At 35.3% G+C, this 25,508-nt stretch overlaps 1 protein-coding gene across 5 annotated transcripts in view; it reads left to right on the forward strand.

Annotated features, from left to right (window-relative positions):
• The window catches only part of RAD51B (RAD51 paralog B), a 630,999-nt gene that overhangs the window by 180,010 nt on the left and 425,481 nt on the right, over positions 1–25,508 (forward strand). The gene's annotated exons all lie outside the window — the stretch shown is intronic.

Raw genomic sequence — 25,508 nt, forward strand, 5'->3', positions numbered from 1 at the left:
ACACACACACACACACACACACCCTCTTCTGGAGAAATAATTGGAATGGCAAAACCCCTGAGAGGATTTATGTTAAATAAGGTGCCATGAGGTAGCTTTTCCATTACAGTTCGTAGAAAAGGTTTTAAAAGAAGGAAGCATGCTGAGACTTTATAAATGAGGACTACACCATAAACTTTTTACAGAACAGGGGAAGGATATGGCTAAATATGGCACTGAACTTCTTATTGCCCATCAGGTTGCATAATAGCATGAAGATAAAAGCAAGTTTCTTCTTGTCTACTGTCAAATTCTTATCTTTTGTAACTGGCCCAGAGAAAGCAATGCCAGAAACTTGAATGACTACTCACTGTCTCCTTGAGAAAACAATAGTGCAGTTAAGCATCCCGCAGGAGAAGGAAGAAGTATTTTAAACAAATTGACATGGATGTCTTCATGTTCAAATTATTTTGAAACCAACTGGTAGGAAGTACTGGAAAATTCTAGTTTTGAATTCTGCAAATCAGTATAAGGAGAAGGACAGAATGATGTAGACTAATGTGTTTCAAATGGTGGGGTGCAGGAGGTTATAATCATATCACTGGGCTAGTGTTGATGGTTCCCCACCCCCCCTTAATACATGTGTTCTTTAAACTATTTAAAATGCCAAAGAAGCAAAAAGACCTGTTCTGAGTCCTTGACTTTATCCTGGCACTGGTTTAGCTGCTGAGAGTATTAGGTGACCCTTAGAGATCCACACTGGTATAGGTCTAAAGTGTTTCATTTGGGCTAATTTTCCATGTATTTCTTAAAGTAATTCTAAATGTTCCTTTCAGAATAAGAAAAAAGTCGTGTTTTTCTTTTTAAAACTTGGTCCTGGTTATCTTAAAACAGACAACTTGGTAAACACAATCTTTTTTTTTTTCTTTCTCTTTCTCTATACTTCTTTTTTTTTGTCCGTGCTTCCCTTTCTTACTGGTAATAATCCAAATAGTGAGTGCTTATCAATGACCGGTGGGAACATTGTGACATTTTACTTTTTGCCCAACTGTAGTGTGTTCCAGCAGGCATGATTTGTTTGAAGTTGACAGGAAAAGATGGATCCCATGAGTCTGATGGTCTTACTTTTTAGAAAATTAAGATGGTTTGTTGCACTTTTGAGGGCATACCTTGGATAATAGTGAATATAGGTAAACACTTTGAGGGAAGCTCTTGTTTCATATTTTTTATCTCCCACAGTGCTTTTACATAGCAGAGGCCGAATAAAAATTGTTACCGATTCTAATTCAGTTAATTTTTGAATATGAGGGAAGATATTTAATTCTGTATCTTAATATGTAATCCAGGAATGGTGAACAATATTTTCTGCCCCAAATCCAATTGTCTTATAGGAAACAAAAACAAATGGGGATCATATAATAAAAAGTAATTTAGGGCGCCTGGGTGGCTCAGTTGGTTAAGCGACTGCCTTCGGCTCAGGTCATGATCCTGGAGTCCCGGAATCGAGTCCCACATCGGGCTCCCTGCTCAGCAGGGAGTCTGCTTCTCCCTCTGACCCTCTTCCCTCTCATGCTCTCTGTCTCTCATTCTCTCTCTCTCAAATAAATAAAATCTTAAAAAAAAAGTAATTTAGTTTTTATACAGTTTTTTTTTTGGAAAAAATATTCTACATTTGAAATTAACATCAAGGAGCAAAGCATTCTCATGATAAGTATGTGAAACAATAATGTAAAAATACCTTAGCTCTGTATTTATTACTGTCCTATGGTAGGTATTAGTGGCAGGGGGACAAGCCAGGTGTAATATGGGATAGGAGAAGAGAGAGTGCCTTAGTTAGCTCAGCCTGCTATAACAAAATACCATAGACTGGGTGGCTTAAACAACAGATATGATTTCTCATATTTCTGGAGCTGGGACATCTAAGATCCAGGTACCTGCAGATTCAGTTTTTGGTGAGGGCTCTCTTCTTTCTTGTAGACACATTGTTCTTGCTCTGTACTCACATTCACTGCCTTGGTGTGTGTGTGCATGTATGGAAAAAGTAAGATCTCTGTGTTCCTTTTGTTAATAAAGGTACTAATCCCATCATGAGGGTCCCACCTTCATGACCTAATCCATAACTAATTACCTCCCAAAGGCCCCACCTCCATATACCATCACATTGGGGGTTAGGGCTATAATATGTGAATTTGGGGGGAATACATTCAGCTCATAATAGCAAGAAAGGCAAGCCCTTATGTATGAGGATTTAAACTGCTTAAAAAGAAAAGCCTTATAGATTCAAGGGCTTAAAATTATTAGATGTTAGAAATATAAATATTTTAATTCTTTCTTCAAGGCTGGACACAGAAGCTATCTTCAATTCTTGTCAGTTTTTTCCTCTTCAGATTTAACAGCAGCACCAGCAGAAGCCCTGGCTTTCTCCTGTGGAAATTGCAGAATACCATATCTCATTGTAGAGAAAAAGGTTCTGTGGAATAGCTTGTTCATCTTGTAGCCTTTTGGAACATTGCTTCTAAAAAACGTTAAGAGTCATCTACACACTTCGTAGTTTTCAGTATTAAATGGGGTCAATCATTGATATTTCTCTACAAATCAGATAGAATTATGCTATGGTCCAGTTTAAGCTCATTGGACGAAAGATCTTCCATTCTAGTATAGGGTTTATAATATGTGTCATTTAAAAAAAGTTAAAATAGGGTAATAGGATTCTGGAAGTTTTTTAAATTATAACATTTCCAATTTTTCTACTATATTAAGAGATCACATAACATCATATGCTCACTAGAGGAGACTTTTATTATAATATGTCATATATCTACATAAGTAGGATTTCCACTTAGAAGTAAGCTTCTGTAGAGTCAATTTTTGTTTGCTTTTTGCACACTAAAAACTGTTTTTAAAGATTATTTGAGAAGGAGAGATAGCGTGAGTGTTGAGGGAGGCAGAGGGAAAAAATCCTTCAAGCAGACTCCATGCTGAGCACGGAGCCCGACATGGGGCTCCATCCCATGACCCATGAGATCACAACCTGAGCCTAAACCAAGAGTCAGACGTTTAACCAACTGAGCCACCCAGGTTCCCCTATACATTTAAAATTTTTATTATTTTATTTTTTTAAGATTTTATTTATGTGAGAGAGAGAGAATGAGAGAGAGAGCATGAGAGGGGGGAGGGTCAGAGGGAGAAGAAGACTCCCTGCTGAGCAGGGAGCCCGATGCGGGACTCGATCCTGGGACTCCAGGATCATGACCTGAGCCGAAGGCAATCGCTTAACCAACTGAGCCACCCAGGCACCCTAAAATTTTTATTCTTTAAGACCAGAGAGTAAAAGAAAGAATAGCAGGTAGACAACTTTCAAAGAAGTAGAGGGAACAAGTAGAAGGACAATAAAGTTTATGAGGTGTGGTCTTGTCATTAAAGGAGTCAAGATGTTCAACAGAGAGAGAAGAAAAAATTCTTTCCGTCTTTATTTACCAGGGGCAGTAAGTCCCTCTCCCAGCCCCTCTTTTGTGCAAAACCCTGTTACTATTAGATATTTTCACATTATGATTATAAAAGAAATGTGTGCCTGTTGTGAGAAACTTGAAAAGAATGAGGAAAAGTGAAGAGAAGTCACCCAGAGACGACTCTTTTCTTTTTTTTCATGGTTGTGCAACTTATTAATATAACATTCATTTTTCTCAGATTTATTGAGATATGTATAACAATGTACAATGTATAACATTGTGTTAGTTTAAGGTATACAGTGTGATTGTTTGATTTATGTATACCTTCTGAAATAATTACCACAGTAAAGTTAGTTAACACATCCATCACTTCACATAGTTATAGTTGTTTTTTTTGTGTGTGTGTATATGGGTGGTGAGAACTTGTAAGATCTAGTCTCTTAGCAACTTTCAAATATACAGTGCAATATTAACTATAGTCATTATGCTATACATTAGATCCCCAGAACTTTTTTATCCTAAAACTGTAAGTTGATACCCTTTAACTACCTTTACCCCACCCCCCGAAGCCCCAGGTAGCCAGCCACCAATCAGCTGTTTCTGTGAGTTCAGCTCTTTATAGATTCCACATAAAAATGAGCTCACACAATATTTGTTTTTCTCTTTGTGACTTATTTGACTTAGCATAATACCCTCAGGGTCCATCCATGTTGTCACACGTGTCAGGATTTCCTTCCTTTTTATGACTGAATAATATTCCTACAGATGGATGGATAGATAGATAGATATCTCAATATTACATTTTCTTCATTCATTAATCCATTGATGAATGCTTAGGTCTTGGCTATTGTGAATAATGCTGCAGTGAACATATGGGTGCAGTTCTCTGTTGGAAATTTTATTTCCCTTGGATGTATATCCAGAGGAGGACTTGCTGGATTATATGGTAGTTCTATTTTGATTTTCTTTTTTTGAGGAAACTCCATACTGTTTTCCATAGTGACTGTATCAATTTACAATCCCACAACAATGCACAAGGATTCCTCCCCCACCCACATCCTTACCAGCCCTTGTTATCTTGTCTTTTTGATAATAGCCATTGTAACAGGTGTGAGGTGACATCTCATTGTCATTTTAATTTGCATTTCCAGCTGATCAGTGATGTTGAGCACCTTTTCATGTACCTGTCGACCATTTGAATATCTTCTTTGGAAAAATGTCTATGCAGGTCATTTTTTAATAGGATTATTTGGGTTTTTTGCTATTGATTGTAGAAATTCTTTATATATTTTGGATATTAACCCCTTATCAGTATGTGATTTGCAAATATTTTCTCCCATTTGGTAGGTTGCCTTTTCATTTTGTTGATCATTTTTTTTTGCTGAAGAAACTTTTAACTTTTTAGGATATTTCTGATGTTTTTTTTTCATGTAATTTAATATAATTGAAATCATGCTGTATGAACACTGTCTTGGCCTGCTATTGTTTGTGTTGATCATTATTTTGTATTCTCATTCTGAGTAATTACAATGTGCCAGGCACTATGTTAAGCATTTTACAAATATTATCTCCTCTTATTGACACCATGAGGATAGATATTGTTGTACTTTGAGCTTGTGATTCAGGGAATGTCAAATAAATGAGTCTGCTTCTTTAAGTGGGCTCCACTGTATAGAGGAAATGCAGACAACAGGAAAGAAAGCTAGACATTTTTCATGTTGTGCTTTTTTTCTCTTTCTCTTTCAGTCTTTCTCATTTTCTCTTTCTCTTTCTCTCTTCTTTCTCTTTTTCTTTTATTTCTTTTTCTTTTGCTTTCTTTTTCTCTCTCTCGCTCTTTCTCTCATTCACTTTTTCTCTTGCTTGCTCTCCCACTCACTGGCTCTTTGAGGTTTTATTTTAGAGGGAAGGAAAAGGAAACTGTCCTCTTTAAAGAATGAAAAATTTTTAATCGGAACCTTATCTGCAGCATTTAGTATGTCAACAAGTTCTAAATGGTAAAGAAGTCTTATCAGAAGAAAGGCTGCTTTGAAAATGATATGGACATATTTGTTGGGCGTTCACTCCTCCAACACCTAGATAAAATATACAAGGGAGTAACTGAATTTTACAATATTTAGATAGCTACATAGTGAGTAATTAAAACATTCTTTACTCATTTACTAGGAGGTTAAAATCAGCCTAGGTAGAGCTTATATGATAGAACTGGATCAAGGATCAGCAATTTGGACATTTTGTTAGCTGTTAGAAATGCTACTTGGAGCCTGGGCCAGGCCAGCACTTCTTGTAAGGTGCCAGGACTCATCGGAACCCACAGAGATGGCATTCATGCTTGCCCCGAAAACCTATCCAACTCAGTGTCCCTGCTCCTCTGCTAACACCCGAGGCCTCTCCATGTTCCCTTCACAAAGTCATTCCTTGCCCTTTCCTTCACCTTCTAGATTACAAACAACTCCAGATTTTCCAGGTGCTGATGATCTGTGCCTCCTAGAGCTCAAGGTCTCCTTGGAATGATAATATTAAGACTTTGAGATTTTATAGCAGGAGTTTTCTGATAGTCCTTCAAAGTGTCTCTCGGATTTGCCCCTGTGTATCAATCACCACAGCCAAGATAGGAATCCAGGTCTTCATTGCTCCCAACAGCCTCCTACCTTGCCCTTTTTCTTCTTCCCTCACTGCTCACCCTCTGACATACCACCTCCAGATTTATCTTTCTAGAACATTCCTCTCCTGTCATTCCTCTGCTCAAGAATGCCTTGAGCATCAAACCTATATTTCTCAGCTTGTCCTTTGAGGTGCTCTCTGACCTGGCCACCCCCACCTACATTCTTTTATTTCCTGCTTCCCACATGAAGCTACCTTTGCATTGGTATGCATTTCATCCTGTATACCTTTGATCTTATTTTTTCACAGAACTAGAAAATCCTTACTTCAATGTTTAATGTATTCAAATCCTCAAGTTCTATTTCTTCCATTAAGTGTTTCCTAATTCAGTCCACCTAGGTCTTTCCTTTCTCTCTACTCCTCTTATACACCATATTAGATAGATGAAATTATGTCATTATGGAAGTTATTTTTCCCCAACTAGATTATAAACTTTTTCATCAATGAAACCATGATAAAGATTGAGTGAATGTTGTCTCCTTCTTTTTCTTCATTATCATCATAAAGCAGGTGCCCTTCAGAAGCTTATTTCTTTTTCTTTTTCCTTCTCCAGCTTTGTCCCCATTACCTCTCCTTGATAGTTAAAATCACTGGACTATTATCTTCACTTCCTTCCATCAAATTCCTCCTTTTGCTTTTGAAAGCCTTATCATGCTCAAGTGTGTGCCATATTTTGATACACATATTGAAAAGAACTTATTTTTTAATATTATGTAATATATTTTCATAAAAAACATTTTTGAACCCTACATAAAAATATAAAGAAATAAAAAGTACCTGAAATCCTATCACCATAAGAAGTTATGAACATTTTGGTGCCTATCTTTTGAGGCATCTCTATTCATAAACACACTGACATCTGTCATACTGCTTTTCTTGAATATCTTTTTAAAATGTTTAATTTTTTGTAGAAAAAGTTTACCTTCCTCTTTTTCCTCCCTCTTTCTCACCATCTCTGTAGACACTCATGTGAACAAGCTGTGTGTCTAAGATTTACCAAGCTCATTTAGTCATATACAAACATATATGACATATTTGTATGTGTTGCCAAAATGGGATCATATTATATACAGTTATTTGAATCTTTTCCCCTTAACTGTACATTAAGGAGTTCCTTCCAAGAGAATTAATTGCTTTACATTTAACTCTGGAAGAAATATTAACAAGTGATTTGAATTAATAAGGGGATAAAATCTGATTAGATGGCCAGATACTAAATATATATATCTCAACAGCTTTTCTCTGTACCATTAAGTAACTAGAATAAAAAAAAAAAAGTGTTCCATTTACAGCAGTGTCAACAGTTTTTAAAATCTTTAAGGATAAGTTAAAAGCAAAAGCTACCAGATTGCTAGAATCCTGATTTTCTTAAAAACTGGATAAAATAATGTTCAAGTTTATATAGAAAAACTAGTGTTTGAAAATAACCAATGTTTATTAAAAAGATGAACTACCTTTTAAATTTTAAATAAAAATATATATCGAACGTGTTTTCTATGCTTCTGAGTTCTAGAACATGATTTTAATGGCTGTATAGTCTTATCTGGCCTATTATTTGAAATGTAGGTTGTTCCATTTTTCCAATATTTTCTTTGCTGTTACAAATATGCTGTAGGAAACGTCCTTATGGATAAATTCTTATGTACAACCTTGGTTGTTTCTATAAAATAAAAAACCTAGAAGTGAAATAGCTAGATGAATTTTCACATTTTTAAGGCCTTTGTCACAAGACAAAGATTGTGCTCTTAACAATGGACTTTGCTAATCTAATTCCCAGGGGAATCTTTGTTTACTAAAAAGACTGAACATTTTTTTTCACATTTATTTGACATTTCTATTTGAAATATATATTTTTCTTTTTCAGTAACTCAGTTTTTAGGAACATGATGGGGTTAACTCACTAGCTTTCAAAATTAAGAAAACTCTTGAGGTTTAAGACCTTTTGAATGGTGAATTGTAATGGTACACAAACAGGTAGGCAAATTACAATAACCGAACTACGGACTCCAAACTTTGTTGAACATGACAGAAAGATCGGGTTTCTCTGCATTTCACTCTGCTTTAGCCTCTAGGGCAATTAGGACATTAACTATCATGTTGAGGAAATAATTTAAAAGAAGCACTGTGACATCTAGGGAATTCTATACCAGAAATGTCTTAATTTTCTTCTTAAGTCCAGCTTGGGTAACATCATCAATATTTATTTCTTCAGCTGCTGCTATTAATTAATTAACAATAACAGTGATAACATTTAATGTATTCAACATATACTATATGCCAAGCACTGTGCATTATATCCGAGAAGGAATTTAAGTAGTTTTTTTTTTTTTTTTTTTACTGATAAACTTACCCTTAGGTGCATGAACTAACTTGCCATTGAACGAGAGGACAGACTCCTGCAGTTGGCTTCATTGCCACTAACTTTAAACACTCCTTCCATTCAGCCTTTTCTTTCCTTATTCCTAACTCCTGCTTCATAATCTCTAGTCATTTCTAGATCCCTTTTCTCTTTAACTATTTTGGTGTCTTCCTTTCATCTGTCTCACTTCCCTGTCTCACTTCATGTGTCCCTGTCATATGGACACCAAAATGTGCCTTTTTCTACCCTTTTCGTTTTGTCTTATCACCTGCTAGTTTTACAGGTATTTATATTTAACCTACATAGGCTTGATCTTCATCCATAGAAAAAGGGAGTATCCCCTGCCCATTCAGTTGGAAAGAATGTTTATTTACCTTGATGTTTAATTGAGCTGTGGACTCTGCCATTTAAATACTGATTCATTCTCCAATAGAACAGTCCTTTCAGAATTGGGAAGCTGGAGGACTACTTTTACTTTAGAACTTAAGAGTATAGTTTTAGGGGGAAAAAAAGGCTGTTTACCCCTGAATAGTTCTGAAAGGTTGTGTTGGGCTCTTGAAATTTATTTTGGAACTTTAGAAGTATGGAACTATGTATTAGGAACGTCTAGGCCAATCTTTGACATGAATAAGCTGTCTACCTGTCTTTGCTTTATTCTTTGGAATGAAAGAATGTATGAATCAAGCAGAACCTGTCTTTTGAGGTATCTCTTATACGCATCACTGACGTCTATGGTTTTGGGTCACCAGAATAGTAGCATAGGACCTAGCATGTAATAAGTGCTCAATAAATATAAATTGCCTGGGTAAATAATGGAATAAATGAATTATAGAGAATAAGAAGATAAAATGGTTTTTCTAGAAGTGATTGCTCCCCTCCAGCTAAAGATTATTTAACTGATGGCTGTACCATCAGTAATCCTTATTTATTGAAGTCAGATGCTCTGGTCAAGAAGAAAGAACCTTTTGGATATTTCATAAAACACCTTTTATTTCTAGTTTTCCTATGAGTACCTGGATGTGTTATCTTGGATAACTCTAATTAGGGTCCTTAGATCTCTTAGGTTACTTTAAATGCTTAGTCTCCTTCAAAAGTTCACTATTTCTGACAAATACCCTAATATATTTTCTTGGTAAGTGTTGATCTCATTTTACTCTGACATCAGGCTTATGTATGTGTGCGGTGGGTAATATTAGCATTTAGGCTGATAGATTGTTCACAAATACACATATCAAAGTGGGAAAAATGTTTTTGTTTTTTTTTTTTATAGAGCAGAAACTATGGTTCCGCCTTTCAGTAGTCTGCTCTTCTGGGTATCTGATGTATTTGCAATCATCGGGAAAGGAGGTGGAAATTTGATTCCTAATGAGGTTCCAAGCTCTTTCCTTCTTTCTAACTTGAATTTAGTTTTATAACTTAATAGTGAGGTTTCATCTGTTGAGCAAATATTAATTGAATACCAGCTCTCTACCAGGTTTCTAGGCATTGAGGTTGCAGCAGTGAACAGGGCTAGCTTTTAAACCTTTTATTTTGACATATTACAGTAAAGTTGGAAAAATATTATGAAGAGTTCTAGTATAATATCCTTCACTTAAATTCTCCAAATGTTAATTTTTACCACAGTTGCTTTACACACATACACATGCACGTATGCACACACTTTTTTCTCCTGAACCATTTGGAACTGGAGACATGATGTCTTTTTATCCATAAATGCTTCCATATATGTTCCGTAAAAACAAGGACAATCTCTTATTAGCCATGATACGGTTATTAAAATCAAGAAATTAACATTGATGTAATACTATTATCTAATCTATAGATCTTATTTAGATTCTTCTAGTTGTTTCAATACCAGCCTTTATAGCAAATTTAAATCCCTATTATACGTTGCATTCAGTTGCCATGCCTCTTACACTCCTTTACTCTGGAAAGGTTTACTGGTCATTCTTTGTCTTTTACAACATTGACGTATTTGATGAGTACAGGCCTGTTTTATAAAAAGAGCTCCGTTTTGGGTTTGTCTAATGATTCCTTATGATTAGATTCAAGTTAGACATTTGAGCAGTAATACCACAAAAGTGATATTTTGTCTTTATTCCTATGAGAAACTATGCATTCCTACTGATATCTTCAATTCCAATTCAGCGCAATATGGTTCATTCTATCATGCTTCCTTTCCATATTTTTCGTTCCTATCTTTGACAGTGAGAAGCCAGCTCCATTATACTCAATATACTTACTTATTTACTCAATCCTAGGATACAAAGAAAGCAGTTTGAGAATTGTTAGCCCATACATCTGTAAAAAGAAACCCTACAAAGTAGCATTCAGTATTTGTTTAGAGTGTTATTTTGCTTTTAGCCTAATAAACATGGTTGTATTTATGATACTGCAAATACTGTGTTTATAAGTTACTTGGGCTGGTTTCCATTCTCTGTCCTCTTGTACCCCTTCACCAAATGTAGTTGTGTTACTCATTTGAAATATGAGTTTGGTTCATTTGTTTCTGTTTACATTTCATTTTAGAGTTTTCTTCCATTCTTATTGAGTGTGTATATGTGTGTGTAAAACATGCAAAATTCCCAAAACTCAGAGCTGTATGAAAAAGTATACTCAGAGAAGAATCACCTCCCTTTCTTTCTATGTCATTCCTATCTCCCTTTTTCACTCACCTCCTATAACTAATAATCTCTCTCATTTCTTATTCATTCTTCCTGTGTTTCTTTTTGCAGATATGTATGTATTTCTTATTTGAACAGACACATTTATTTTTTTTATTTCTTCTTCTTTCTTACACAAATGTAGTGTACTATAAATACTCTTCTGTACTTTTTGCTGAATAATATATCCCTAAATCATTCCATATCATTTCATAAGATTTTCCTCACTCTTTTTTTCATCTGCATAGTACTCAGTTGTATTAATATATCATAAGATGACATTTTGAACCAATCTTTAATTGTAATGAGCATACTTTTTGCTCTTTAAGTTATAATCAGTTTGGAGAGCTAGTTGCATCTTGGTGGTAATAGTGTATTGTAATAATCTCCCCAAACTCCACAGTTCAGTAATAACTAACAAGTGAAAAGTAAGTATTTACAAATATAATGATTTTGGGTCTTAGTTTCCATATTTATAAAAACAAAGGCGTTAGTCTAGATGATGTCTAACATCCTTTACATCTTGAATATTAAAAAAAGAAAAGAAAAACCTGTGATTTGTTCAGTACAGCTAATTTGAAGACATGAGTATATTTTTAAACTCTTTTAAAAAAAATTAAGATCTCATTTATATAGAACATTATATTAGTTTTAGGTGTATAGCATAATGATTTGACACACATACAGGTTGCAAAATGATTACCACAATAAATTTAGTTAACATCCATCACCACATAGAGTTACAATTTTTTTCTTGTGGTGAGAGCTTTTTATTTTTTGAGGTATAATTGACATATATTAATTTCAGATGTACTATATAATGATTCAATATTTGTATATTTGTAAAATGATCACCATAAGTCTAGTTAACATCCATCACTAAACATATTTATACATTTGTGTGTGTGTGTGATGAGACCTTTTAAGATTTATTCTCTTAGGGGCACCTGAGGGCTCAGTTGGTTAAGCATCTGCCTTTGGCTCAGGTCATGATCTCAGTGTCCTGGGATCAAGCCCCGTGTCAGGCTCCCTGCTCATCAGGGAGCCTGCTTCTCCCTCTCCCCCTGCTCCTGCTCTCTCTCTCATGCATATACACTCTCTCTCTAATAAATAAAAAAATTATTCTCTTAGCAACTTTCAAAGATATAATACAATATTGTTAACTGTAGTCACATGCTGTATACATATACATATATACACACATATACAACTATAACCATGCTGTAGGTTATATCCTCAGGACTGAATTATCTTATAATAAAAGTTTGTAATTTTTGACCCCCTTCACCCATTTTGCCCAACCTCTTCTGGGAATCACCAGTCTGTTCTCTGTATTTATGAGCACTGTTGTTTTTGGTTTTGTTTAAATTTTAGATTTCACATAAAAGTGCTATTGTGCAGTATTTGTTTTACTCTGCCTTACTCACTTAGCATAATCCTTCAAGTTTCATCCATGTTGTTGCAAATGGCAGGATTTTCTCTTTTAATGGCTGAATAATACTCCATTACATATATATTCCAATATATATTATAATGTGTATGGGTATTTATATATATGTATAAAATCACATTTTCCTTATCTGTTCATCCATTGATGGACACTTAGATTATTTCCATGTCCTGGCTATTGTAAATAATGCTGTGGTGAACATCGGGGTGCCAGTGTCTCTTTGAGATAGTGATTTCATTTCCTTTGGATTAATACCCAGAAGTGTAATTGCTGGATCATGTGATAGTTCTATTTTGACTTTTTTTGAGGAACTCCTATACTGTTTTCCATAGTGGCTGTATCAATTTATAATCCCACCAACAGTGCACAAGGGTTTCCTTTTCCCCTCACATCCTCCCCAGCACTTGTTCTCTCTTGTCTTTTTAATAATAGCCGTTGTAACAGGTGTGAAGTGATATCTCATTGTCATTTTAATTTGCATTTCCCTGACGATTAGTGATGTTGAGCACCTTTTCATGTACCAGTTGACCATTTGTATGTCTTCCTTGGGAAAATGTCTATCAGACCCTCTGACCACTTTTTAATTGTTTTTTTTCTTTGCTCTTGAGTTGTAGGAGTTCTTTATATATTTTGGATATTAACCCCTTCTCAGCTATGTGGTTTGCAAATATATTCTCCCATTTGGTAGGTTGCCTTTTCATTTTGTTGATAGTTTCTCTTGCTGTACAGAAACTTTTTAGTTTGATATAATCCCACTAATTTTTCCTTTTATTGCCTTTGCTTTTCAGGTCAATCCAAAAAATCATTGCCAAGACTGATGTTAAAGAGCTTATCCCCTATGTTTTCTCCCAGGATTTTTATGGTTTTAGGTCATATGTTCAAGTCTTTTTTTAGTTAATTTCTGTGTATATAGTATAAGAAAGTGGGCCAGTTTCTTTTTTTCTTTTTTGCATGTGGCTATCTAGTTTTCCCAGTGCCATTTATTGAGGAGACTGTCCTTTTTTCATTGTATATTCTTGGCTCCTTTGTCTAAATTAATTGACCATATATGTATGGGTTTATTTCTGGGCTCTCTATTCTTTTCTTTTGATCTATGTGTCTGTTTTTATGCCAATACCATACTGTTTTGATTACTATAGCTTTGTAAGATAGTTTGAAATCAGGGAGTGTGACACTGCCAGTTTTGTTCTTCTTTCTCAAGATTGCTTTGGTTATTCAGGGTCTTCTGTGTTTTTTTTATTTTATTTTATTTTATTTTATTTTATTTGTGTTCATAAAAACAATTTTTATGATTGTTCTATTCCTGTGAAAAATGCCTTTGGAATTTTGATGGGGATTATGTTGAACCTGTAGCTTGTTTTGGGTAGTATAGAAATATAAAGAATATGAATTATTCCAACCCATGAGCATGGAATATTTTTACATTTATTTGTGTCTTCTTCAAATTCTTTCATCAATGTCTTATAGTTTCAGCATATAGGTATTTTATCTATTTGATGCAATTGTAGATGAGATTGTTTCTTGATTTCTCTTTCTGATAGTTCATTATTGTTATATAGAAATACAACAGATTTTTGTATATTGACTTTGTACCCTGCAACTTTACTGAATTCATTTATTAATTCTAATAGTTTTATTTTGGTGGAGTCTTTAATGTTTTCTGTATATATCAGGTCAGACAGTTTTTATTCCTTTCTAATTTGGATGCTTTTTATTTCGTTTTCTTGCCTAATTGCTTTGGCTAGGACTTTCAGTACTATATTGAATGAAACTGGTAAAGATGAGCATCCTTGTCTTGTTCCTCATCTTAGAGGAAAAGCTTTCAGTTTTTTACCATTGAGTATGATATTAGCTGTGGGCTTGTCCTACATGGCCTTTATTATGTAGAGGTACATTCCCTCGATATCCATCTTGTTGAGAGTTTTTATCATGAATGGATGTTGAGTTTTGTCAAATGCTTTTTCTACATCCTATGATTGCGATGGGAATCATATGATTTTTATCCTTCATTTTGTTAATGTGGTGTATCGCATTGATTGATATGCAGATGTTGAATCATCCTTGCATTCCTGGAGTAAATCCCACTTAATTACGGTATATGGTCCTTTTTATGTATTGTTTAATTTGGTTTTGTAATATTTTGTTGAGGATTTTTGCATCCAGTTCATTAGGGATATTGGCCTGAAATGTTATTTTCTTGTAGTGTCCTTCTCTTGTTTTGGTATCAGGGTAGGGCTAGTCTCATAAGGTGATTTTGGAAGTGATCTTCCTCACCCCCTTAATAAATCCCTTGGGGGAATGAATGGTTATTGATTTACTAATATATTTTTATATGAAATGAGTATCCAAGAGCTCTGAACTCTTGAACATTTTAACATTATAAAAGCTTTTCCTTTATTCCACTTTCTTTTCTCCTTTCATTTCTCTATTTTTCTCTTCAGAGTTTACATTTTCCCTCTTCAATGAAATTTCCCTTTGTCTATAGTATTGCAAGTAAACTGTTATTTTGCTTTAGTTTGATATGACAGCAGCAGAAGCATCTGAGATTCCTTCAAACTTCATTCTAACTTTGGCTCCAATTTTTTCAGTTTTGAGCGCATACATTTTTTGAAATAGATATTGTATTTCTTTTTTTTCTTATAAAACTCAACACCCAAAAACCAAATAATCCAATTAAAAATGGGCAGAAGATATGAATAGATATTTTTCCAAAGAGGACATACAGATGGCCAATAGAAACATGAAAACGTACTCAACATCACTGATCATCAGGGAGATACGAATCAAAACTACAATGAGATTTCACTTCACACCTGTTGGAGTGCCTGAAATCAACAACATAAGAATCAACAGGTGTTGGTGAGGATGTGCAGAAAGGGGAACCCTTTTGCACTGTTGGTGGGAATACAAACTGGTATAGCCAACAGTATGGAGGTTGCTCAAAAAGTTAAAAATAGAACTACTATATCGTCCAGCAATTACACTAGTAGGCATTTACCCAATGAATACTAAAATACTAGTTCAAAGGGATACATGCACCCTGATGTTTATAGCAGCATTATCTGCAATAACCAGCTTATGGAAACAGCCTGTGTGTGTATCAACTGATGAATGGATAAAGAAGATGTGAGATACGGGGCGCCTGGGTGGCTCAGTCGTTAAGTGTCTGCCTTCGGCTCAGGTCATGATCCCAGGGTCCAGGGATCGAGCCTCGCATCGGGCTCCCTGCTCAGCGGGAAGCCTGCTTCTCCCTCTCCCACTCCCCCTGCTTGTGTTCCCTCTCTCGCTGTGTCTCTCTCTGTCAAATGAATAGAATCTTTAAAAAAAAAAAAAAAAAGATGTGAGATATATGTGTGTACACACACATACACACACACACACAATGGAGTATTAGGCATTCATAAAAAAGAATGAAATCTTGCCATATGCAATGATGTGGATGGAGCTAGAGAGTGTTATGCTAAGTGAAATAAGTCAGAGAAAGACAAATACCATACGATTTTACTCATATGTGAAATTTAAGAAACAAAACGAATGAGCAAAGGGGAAAAAAAAGAGAGAGAGAGGCAAACCAGGAAACACTCTTAACTATAGAGAACAAACTGTTGGTTACCAGAAGGGAGAGGGGTAGGGGAATGGGGACGAGGGTGGAGGGATGGGGATTAAGGAGTGCACTTGCGGTGATGAGCACCGGGTGATGTGTGGAAGTGTTGAATCACTATCTTGTACACCTGTAACAATATTACACTGTATGTTAACTAACTGGAATTTAAATAAAAACTTAAAAAAAATGAAGTAGATATTGTATTTCAATTGGATATTTCCCAAGTAATGTTTACAGCACTTTAAAAAAAGCAAGGAGAAAGTATCAGTAAGTATTGATGTGAATCTCAATAGAGAAGAACTTCCTAAGCCTAAGGGCAATGGAAAAAAAAAAAGATTAATAGACTTATGTGTGAGAATGTTAATATATACAATATATTTAAATACAAAAATAAAATCAGATTTAAAAGGCACACACAAATTTTAGTTCTTTGGTTTTGTTTTGTTTAAAGATAATGCCTGATGCTGGGTATGATATGGTCACATTCATAAATCTCTGAGAGTATAAAATATTATAACTTTCCTGGAATATAACTTGGTGTCATAATATCAGGAGTATTGAAATTACCCACAGCCTTTTTTTTGACCTCAGTAATCTGTTAACAGAAAATCTATCTTAAAGAAATAATCATACATGTATATAAATATTTATATGCAAAGATATTTACTATAGTCTTATTTATAATAAAAAATAGCCAACAATCCAAATATTCCTCAGTGATTAAATATGTAATTGTATATTTATATAGTATAGTATTATGAAGTCATTAAAATGTTTACAAAAACTTTTTTTTTTTAAGATTTTATTTATTTATTTGACAGAGAGAGAGAGTAGGCACAAGCAGGGGGAGTGGCAGGCAGGGGGAGAAGCAGGCTCCCTGCTAAGCAAGGAGCCCGATGTAGGGCTCGATCCGAGGACCCCAGGATCATAGCCTGAGCCAAAGGCAGACACTTCACCGACTGAGCCACCCAGGCACCCCTACCAAAACTTTTAATAGAGTTTTAAAATACTTATGTTACAGTGGTAATTCAGACAGGAAAGTAACCTGCATAAAATACGAGCGCATGTATTTGACAGAGAACAGAGAAGACTTGAAACACATACACCAATTGTGAGTGATTTTTCTTATATACTTTATATATTTAAAAGTTTTTTTTCTTTAGGGATCATACAGTTTTTATGATAAAGAAAAGCTAGAAACAAAGAAGCAAAACAAAACAAAACCAACAACAACAACAAAAAACACCAAAAAACCTCCATAGACTCCCAAATACAAAGAACAAACTGGTGGGTACCAGATGGGAGGCAGGCAGGGGATGGGTGAAATAGATGAAGGGTTTGAGAGGTATACATTTCCAGTTATAAAATAAGTAAATCATGGAGGTGAAATGTACAGCATAGGGAATATAGTCAATAATACTCTAATAACATATGGTGACAGATGGGGACTACACTTATGCGGAGCACTGAGTAGTGTATAGAATTGTTGAATCAGTATGTTGTAAACCTGAAACTAATATAACACTGTATATTATACTTAAAAAAAAAGAAAAAGAAAAGCTAATGGATGTTATTTTGTAAACAGTGTTTCTTCCTGGGGTGCCTGGGTGGCTCAGTTGTTAAGCGTCTGCCTTCGGCTCAGGTCATGATCCCAGGGTCCTGGGATCGAGCCCCACATCAGGCTCCCTGCTCCATGGGAAGCCTGCTTCTCCCTCTCCCACTCCCCCTGCTTGTGTTCTCTCTCTCTCTGTCAAATAAATAAAAAATCTTAAAAAAAAAAAAAGAGTGTTTCTTCCTTTGGACCTGGTCACATCAATCTATTGACTTGCTGTATATTCTAAAAATATAATAAAAAATACAGAAAGATTATTCACTAAGTAATTTATTGTCATATACATAATAGTGAAATTTTGAAAACAACGTAATATGAGAATTAAGAATGATGGTTCAGGGCACCTGGGTGGCTCAGTTGGTTGGGCGACTGCCTTCGGCTTAGGTTGTGATCCTGGAGTCCCGGGATCGAGTCCCACATCAGGCTCCCTGCTTGGCGGGGAGTCTGCTTCTCCCTCTGACCCTCCCCCCTCTCATGCTCTATCTCATTCTCGCTCTCAAATAAATAAATAAAAATCTTAAAAAAAAAAGAATGATGGTTCAGTTATAGGAAAGAATTTCATGTTTGCAAAGAATTTGTAATGGTGTGATGAAGCATCATAATTAAGGGAAAAATTTATAAAATTGTACATACAATTGGGATCTCAAGCTGTTAATGATGCATTGAAAAACATATGTAAGGAAATACAGAAAAATGTTAGTCTTCCTGCTGGATAGATAATATAAATAATTTTAAAACTTTTTGCTTTTCTTGCTTTTCCATTTTTCTGGAAGATATGTATATATATATATATAGTGTTTTAGTTAAGGGAAAAGCATTGAAAAACAGACTTATAATAGAGACCACATTTGATGTGAAACATGACATGAATAATTTCAGATGATTAATTCTTCAAGCAATGTATTATATGTTCCTAAAAAGAAACAAGACGGGAAAAAATGGAAAAATATTAGACTGTTGTGTAAAGGTGATTAAATATATTTTGTTTACTCATATGGCAAAGCATACTCATTCACCAAACTTTGAGAATTCCTTCTAGGTTAAGAACAAACTAGTACATACTCAGGGTATATCTACACAAAGAAGGCATGATCCTTGACCCCAGAGATCTTAGGATCTAGTAGGGAAGACAAAAGATGTTCACAAAGAATTAAAGCTAACACATTTAAGTTGAGCTAAAGCATGAGAAAGTATTCTGGAAGTCCAAAGGAAAAATTCACTCTGGGAGGATCAGAAGATTCTGTGGAAAGAGTGACATTCAGATGGGCTCTTAGAGAATGGGTCTGATTACAGTAGTTAGAAATTAAAGGGAATGAGTTCCAGGCAGAGCAAAGACGCAAAGAAACAAAGATTAGAAAACATGGGAGCGGTTTCTAGATCAGTGAAAACTCTTTTTTAAATAACAACTCTTTATAACACTTTAAATTTATAATCTAGTGGTTTCAGTATTATTTACAGAGTTGCACAACCATCACCAATCCAATTTTGGAAATTTTATTTTATTTCTGAGATGGGGAGAGAGAGAGAGAAAGGGAGAGAGAGAGAGAGAAGGAGTAGAGGGAGAGAGAGAAAGAATCTTAAGCACGATCCACGCCCAGTGTGGAGCCCAATGCCGGGCTTGATCTCACAACCCAGAGATCATGACCTGAGCTGAAATCAGGAGTTGGACACTTAACCAACTGAGCCACCCAGGTGCACCTAATTTTGGAACATTTTATAAAATTTTCATCACCCTAAAAAGAAACTCTACACCCATCAGTAGTCACTCCCCATTTCTCCTACTCTTCAGACCCTGGCAACCACTAGTCTATTTTCTGTCTGTATGGATTTGCTTATTCTGGACATTTAATATAAGTGGAATCATACAATATGTGACCTTTTGTGACTAACCTTTTTCACTTAGCATGGGGTTCATCCATGTTTTAGTATGTATCAGTACTTTATTTTTTTTTATTGCCAAATATACTGTATGGATATACCACATTTTATTTATTCATTCATCAGTTGATAAGGCATTTGGGTTGTTTCCATTTTTTAGCTATTGTGAACAGTGGTGCTATGAATATGTGTAACTTTTTGTATGGACATGTTTTCAGTTCTCTTGGGTTTATATCTAAGTGGGAATAGGTGGATCATCTAGTAAGTTCTTGATTGTTGCAAGCCTTTGTTTAATTTGTAAAGTTCTGGGAAAGTTGATTTTGACATTTGCCAGCATTCTTGTTGCTTTTATGAATGGGCAACAAAATTTTTTCTAAGATCTTTTTAAAGATCATTGCACTGCCCTTCTGAAATTGCTTCTCCTGAATACTCTGTTTCCATGCCATGAGATGACTTGGTACCAGATTGCTAGTGTGCCTTTAAAAAAAAATGCTTCCGAGCAAGGATACCACCTGCTATGCCTTGATTAGAGCTGTCTATGCCTTAGAAACTGGAGCAGGGCATACAGATGCCTCAGTGTATTTAGGCATATCTTCTACAGACCGATGAAAATAATTTTGTGGGGAAAGCATGGCAGCATGACACAGTGGGTGGACCTGTGGATATGGAAGGAAATGTTGAAGGGAATATCAAACTTTGCTATTGCTTGTTTGGAATTGGGCTGCTATCAGTTCCCTTGTCTCTAACTGGGATAGTATTACTTGTCCATAAGAGAAGTGTTTTCTGGGCATAAAGGCACTTTTTCCATGCCTTTTCTTCCCAGACTGGGGAGATGAATGCAGAATTCCTTTAGTGGTGACATCTCAGTAGCCAGGGACAGAAATCAAATATCTTATCTTGATAAGTATTTTATCAAGTGTCTTACCAGGTATGGGTAAGAATTGAATGAACTGGAGAAGTTTAAACTGAAGGAGAGTGAATATAAGAGGATAATAGGGCATCTCTCTTCAAAAAGCTAAAAGATTGGCACATAGAAAGCAGAATAAATTTATTTAAATTTCTGTTGAAGACAGTATTAGCACCACCAGATCAAAATTATAGGAAGGTGGATTTTTAGCTCTTTCTAGAAAGGGACCTGGTAATTAGAGCTGGCTTCTTCTGTTTAAAAGTAGTTAGCATGAGCTACTTCTTAGGGGGTTGTCAAAGGAATTCCTGATTGAGAGAAAGTTTGAACTAACTTATCTAAGGACCTTGCTTATTTAAAGACTACATCTAATATTTTTCATGTGTTCTAATACCTATGAAGAGAAGTGACTTGCCCTAGATTCTTGCTTCAAAAACTTTAGTTCATTTCTATTACTTACTACTCAAAAGTGAAATTTTTCTTTAAGACTCTAAGGGACCTTAGGCGCCTGGGTGGCTCAGTTGGTTAAGTGTCTGCCTTCGGCTCAGGGCATGATCCCAGGGTCCTGGGATCGAGTCACACATCGGGCTCCCTGCTTGGCGGGGAGTCTGCTTCTCCCTCTGCTTCTGCCCTACCCCCTGCTCATGTTCTTTCACGCTCTCCCTCTCTCAAATAAGTAAATAAAATCTTGAAAAAAAAAATAAGGGACCTCTCAGAATTGAAGGAATAGTTGTGCAGCTAGCCTCAGAAAAAAAGAACAAAGTTGTAAGAAACTCAGGTGAACCTTTGTTTTAATACTCTGCCCCACTGACTTGTTTAGTTTCCAAATACCAGTTTATGTGCCTCTAATTTCAAATTTTCATTTGAAAATGAGATGCTCTCATTGCCTTTGTTTGAATCATGAGTTACCCTTGATCCAATCAGCTAAAGACAAGGAGAAAGGGTCATATAATAGAAACTAGATTAAAATGGCAGCAGGCCCAGGCTTTTTCCTCTGTACTGTGGTCAATAGCTCTAAGAGGGGAGATGGAGTAAGTCATGGGCTAGACACTTCCCAAAATATTTATTTCATTTTCAAAAATGTCAGTGGTAGAAGTAAAGCCAGGATTTGGGCTGTTTGAGTCTGCTTTGGACAACTAGTATTTATTATGTAACTATCATGTGCAAGGTGCCATGCTAGATGATGGGCAGAATGTAGAATACAAGACATAGTCCCTGGCCTCAGGGTACTTACAATCACTGTCCACTAGGCTGTTCATTATTTAATAGGTTATCTTGCTTAGGTTTCACTTTGGGAGATCTAACCTACTGATTATGTAGAGGCTCCATATAAACTTGAGAATGTTTCAAGTTGTATATTAAAGACATTTGCTTTTTTTAAATGTCCACACAGTACTATTTGTATAGACTAATGCTAAAAGACCATCTTAATCTCAAATTGCAGAAACGAAACACCCAATCTTTCCTCCCCAAACAAAAATATGACTTATATGTCTTATAATTGCTGGGAACATATCACATTAAAATGTGTGTTTATTTTTATATGTACATAAGGTGGAAGATAAATAATGTTTTAAGTGTCTGTGAGCTACCCAGTATACTAGGTATTGTCAGATATATAAAATACACATGATGTACAGATATTATATAAAGTATTATACATATTCTAGTCCTTCGTTATTCGAATGATATATATATTTTAATTGAATGGCTAAGAATATTTTATTATAAATATATATTATAAACACAGGATGTCTGCATTTAAGGGGCATTTAGGTTTTCAGTGTTCGAAGGGTGTCATTTCTGGTTTATATTAAGCTCTTATTCTTTCTACCAAGGGAACAGTTTATCAACAGAACATGATAAAGTAAAAATAAAAAACCTGTAGTCTTTTTTTCTTCTTAAATAAAGATGAACAAGATTGTCTAAGTGGGATGTCATATTTAAAACCTTATAAAGATAATTAGTAGCTAACTTAGCAAATTGTTTGGATGTTTTTTAAGAGACCAACTTTAGCTGTGATACAGAGATATTTGATTTCCACTTGAGTAGATCATTGGTATGTTTAACTAAAACTTTGGTCTATTTAAAATCCTGGATTTATTTTATTTTATTTTTTTAAAGATTTTATTTATTTGAGAGAGAGAGAATGAGAGAGAGAGCACATGAGAGGGAGGAGGGTCAGAAGGAGAAGCAGACTCCCTGCCGAGCAGGGAGCCCAATGCGGGACTCAATCCCGGGACTCCAGGATCATGACCTGAGCCGAAGGCAGTCGCTTAACCAACTGAGCCACCCAGGCGCCCCTAAAATCCTGGATTTATTTTAAATGGCTATCCAAATTTTCTTTCTGGAAAGGAGTTAACATACTATACTTTCTTGCTTTTGGAATCTTTATGGTCTTAGGACCTAACCAACTTTGCCATGGGTATTTCTCAGAGCCTATTTTTTCCAAAATTATAATTTTCTTTTTTAGAGTCCAGTATGCATTTTAATTCAGTTGTTTTCCATTGTTCACATATTAACTTTCCACTCTGTCAGTGTGATTTCAGGAAAGGAGCACTTGGGATGCATGTTCAATCAGAACTTGTGCAGGCAAATTATTACTCACCCTACTTTTAAAGTTTCATGTGGTCCTCACAATTATGCTTAAATTGTAGTCACATTCTGCTTAGAAACTTATGGTTCCATAGACTTTCATAATATTTGTGGCCTTTTAAAAAAATGTTCATCAAGGGGCACCTGGGTGGCAGTTGGTTAAGCATCTGTCTTCGGCTCAGGTCATGATCCCAGGGTCCTGGGATCGAGCCCTGCATCAGGCTCCCTGCTCAGCGTGAAGCCTGCTTCTCCCTCTCCCACTCCCACTGCTTGTGTTCCCTCTCTTGCTGTCTCTCTCTCTGTCAAATAAATAAATAAAATCTTTTTTAAAAAGTGTACATCAATCCCACAGAGCTCTTAAGCTCTACTTGAGAGCAGTATTTAGCATTTACTTCTGCCTAAACTCTGATATGTTTGAGCAAGCAGAGGATACCGTAGTATGTAGTTTTCCCTTCATTATTAGTTGTAACATGTATCACTAGCAGTATAAGCTAATATTTTAGAATTAGAATGAGCCTGCCTATCTCAATGAAATCTAAATATTGTAGTTGATTTTTCATTGCTGTTGCACCCAATGTCATGTGAACTAAAAAACATTAAAAGACAAAAATTTTTTAAAGTGTATTTTTTCTCACTCTATAGGATATTGGACTTCATCTATGCCACCTATTTTAAGACAAATTTTATTCATTCCTATCTGTTTCCAAAAAGATTTCCAGTATGTTCCCTCCCTCACTCCTCCCCCCCGCCCCCAACACACACACACACATATCTCTTGGAAATCAAAGGCCGTGTCTTTTTCCCCTTTCTCCCCCATCTTTCACACCTGCCTAAAATTATATTCTGTATGCATGAAAATGATAATTATATAGTATGGTGGTTACTAGGTAGTTCACAGATTTCCTGAAGAACAGGTAGGAAGAACAAATGAGGTCCTTTTGTGTTAAGGAAAGATTAGAACAGTAAATTATGACTTCAAGAGACTAGCCTTAGTGTTCTTACTCAATCATTACTTTTGTAAACCTGTAAACTTCCCCCCACATTGTTACTTTTCTGTTTCATGCCTTAATTTTCCTATTTGCAAAGTGAGAATAGAAACAGTTGCTTCCCATTTACTTTATAGAGAATTTATGAATGGACTAGTGTTTCCTTCTCCAGATGTATTAACTTAATCTTATTTGTATATTTTCTGTCCATACTTCTGATTCCCTAATGTCCGATTGTATATATATTCCATTCTTTTATTTACATTCTTTTCCTTTTCTGGGAATTTTCAAAATCAAAGGATGTTAATCACATTCCATAATGCACTTGAGTACTCAAGATACTTTTCAGATATGAGCAGATGTTTGAATATCTGCATTTGTTTTGAGTATCCATCAAAACCTAGGCCCCAGACCATTGAAGGGGTTACCAAAAGGAGTGTCCCCAGTTGGAAGTGCAGATAGCTCAAGGTCAGTGTTTCAGCCTTTTTTTGAAAATCTCTCTCTGGTCTACTCAGATACCTTCTTTTCTTTTAACCTAAGTGATCATTTATGAGATAATGCCATCACTGAGGGTTGAATTTGGTGGTCGCTTTAAGAGCATTAAAAAATCAAGTTTCTCAGCTGAAGAACAGATGTTTTACCACAAGGCTTAACATATATATATTATATATACACATATGATATATATATTATATATACATATATAGTATATATATATTATATATACACATACATACACACACACACGTGTGTGTGTGTGTGTAGTCGGTCTGATATTGATTGAGAAAAGAAAAATAGTTTAGTAGTCAATATTTGGTGTCACCATTAATTACAGATAAACTATTAACATTTAAATGTCAACTTAAGAGGAAAAAAGAGGACATTGAAATGTAGACACAAACTGTTCATTGATAGAATTTTGCTGAAGGTCAGAGCCAAAGTAATGCCTAACCATTTATAAGGCTGTGCAGAAAACCTGGCCCTGATATGATTTATGAAGTCCAGTGAGAACAAGTACTTAGTTGAAGCCCAAAGGTCTTTAGCAGTAACATGACCTTAAAAAATTACCTTGTCCTGGTAGCTTTATTTTTTTTTTTTTAATGCTTTGTAATCAGTATATTAAGGAGACATTCATACATTTCATTTGCTTAATTCTGATACCCAGATTTAAGCTTGTGAACATGACTTTTAAACATACAATTAAAGCTATTCATCATAATTTGCTATACTACCAACATTAAATTACAGTTACTTCGGAGCATAAGTTAAATGGTTTAAAGTAAGCCTGTAACATACCTAAAAAACACCTTCCTATCTCATACATGCAAATTAACTTCTCCACATAAATGTCTCTTCACTCTAAGTTAA

Source organism: Callorhinus ursinus, unplaced genomic scaffold (assembly GCF_003265705.2).
Source record: "Callorhinus ursinus isolate GAN/ISIS: 27379988/994484 unplaced genomic scaffold, GSC_fseal_2.0 scaffold8, whole genome shotgun sequence".
Taxonomy (NCBI): Eukaryota; Metazoa; Chordata; class Mammalia; order Carnivora; family Otariidae; genus Callorhinus; species Callorhinus ursinus.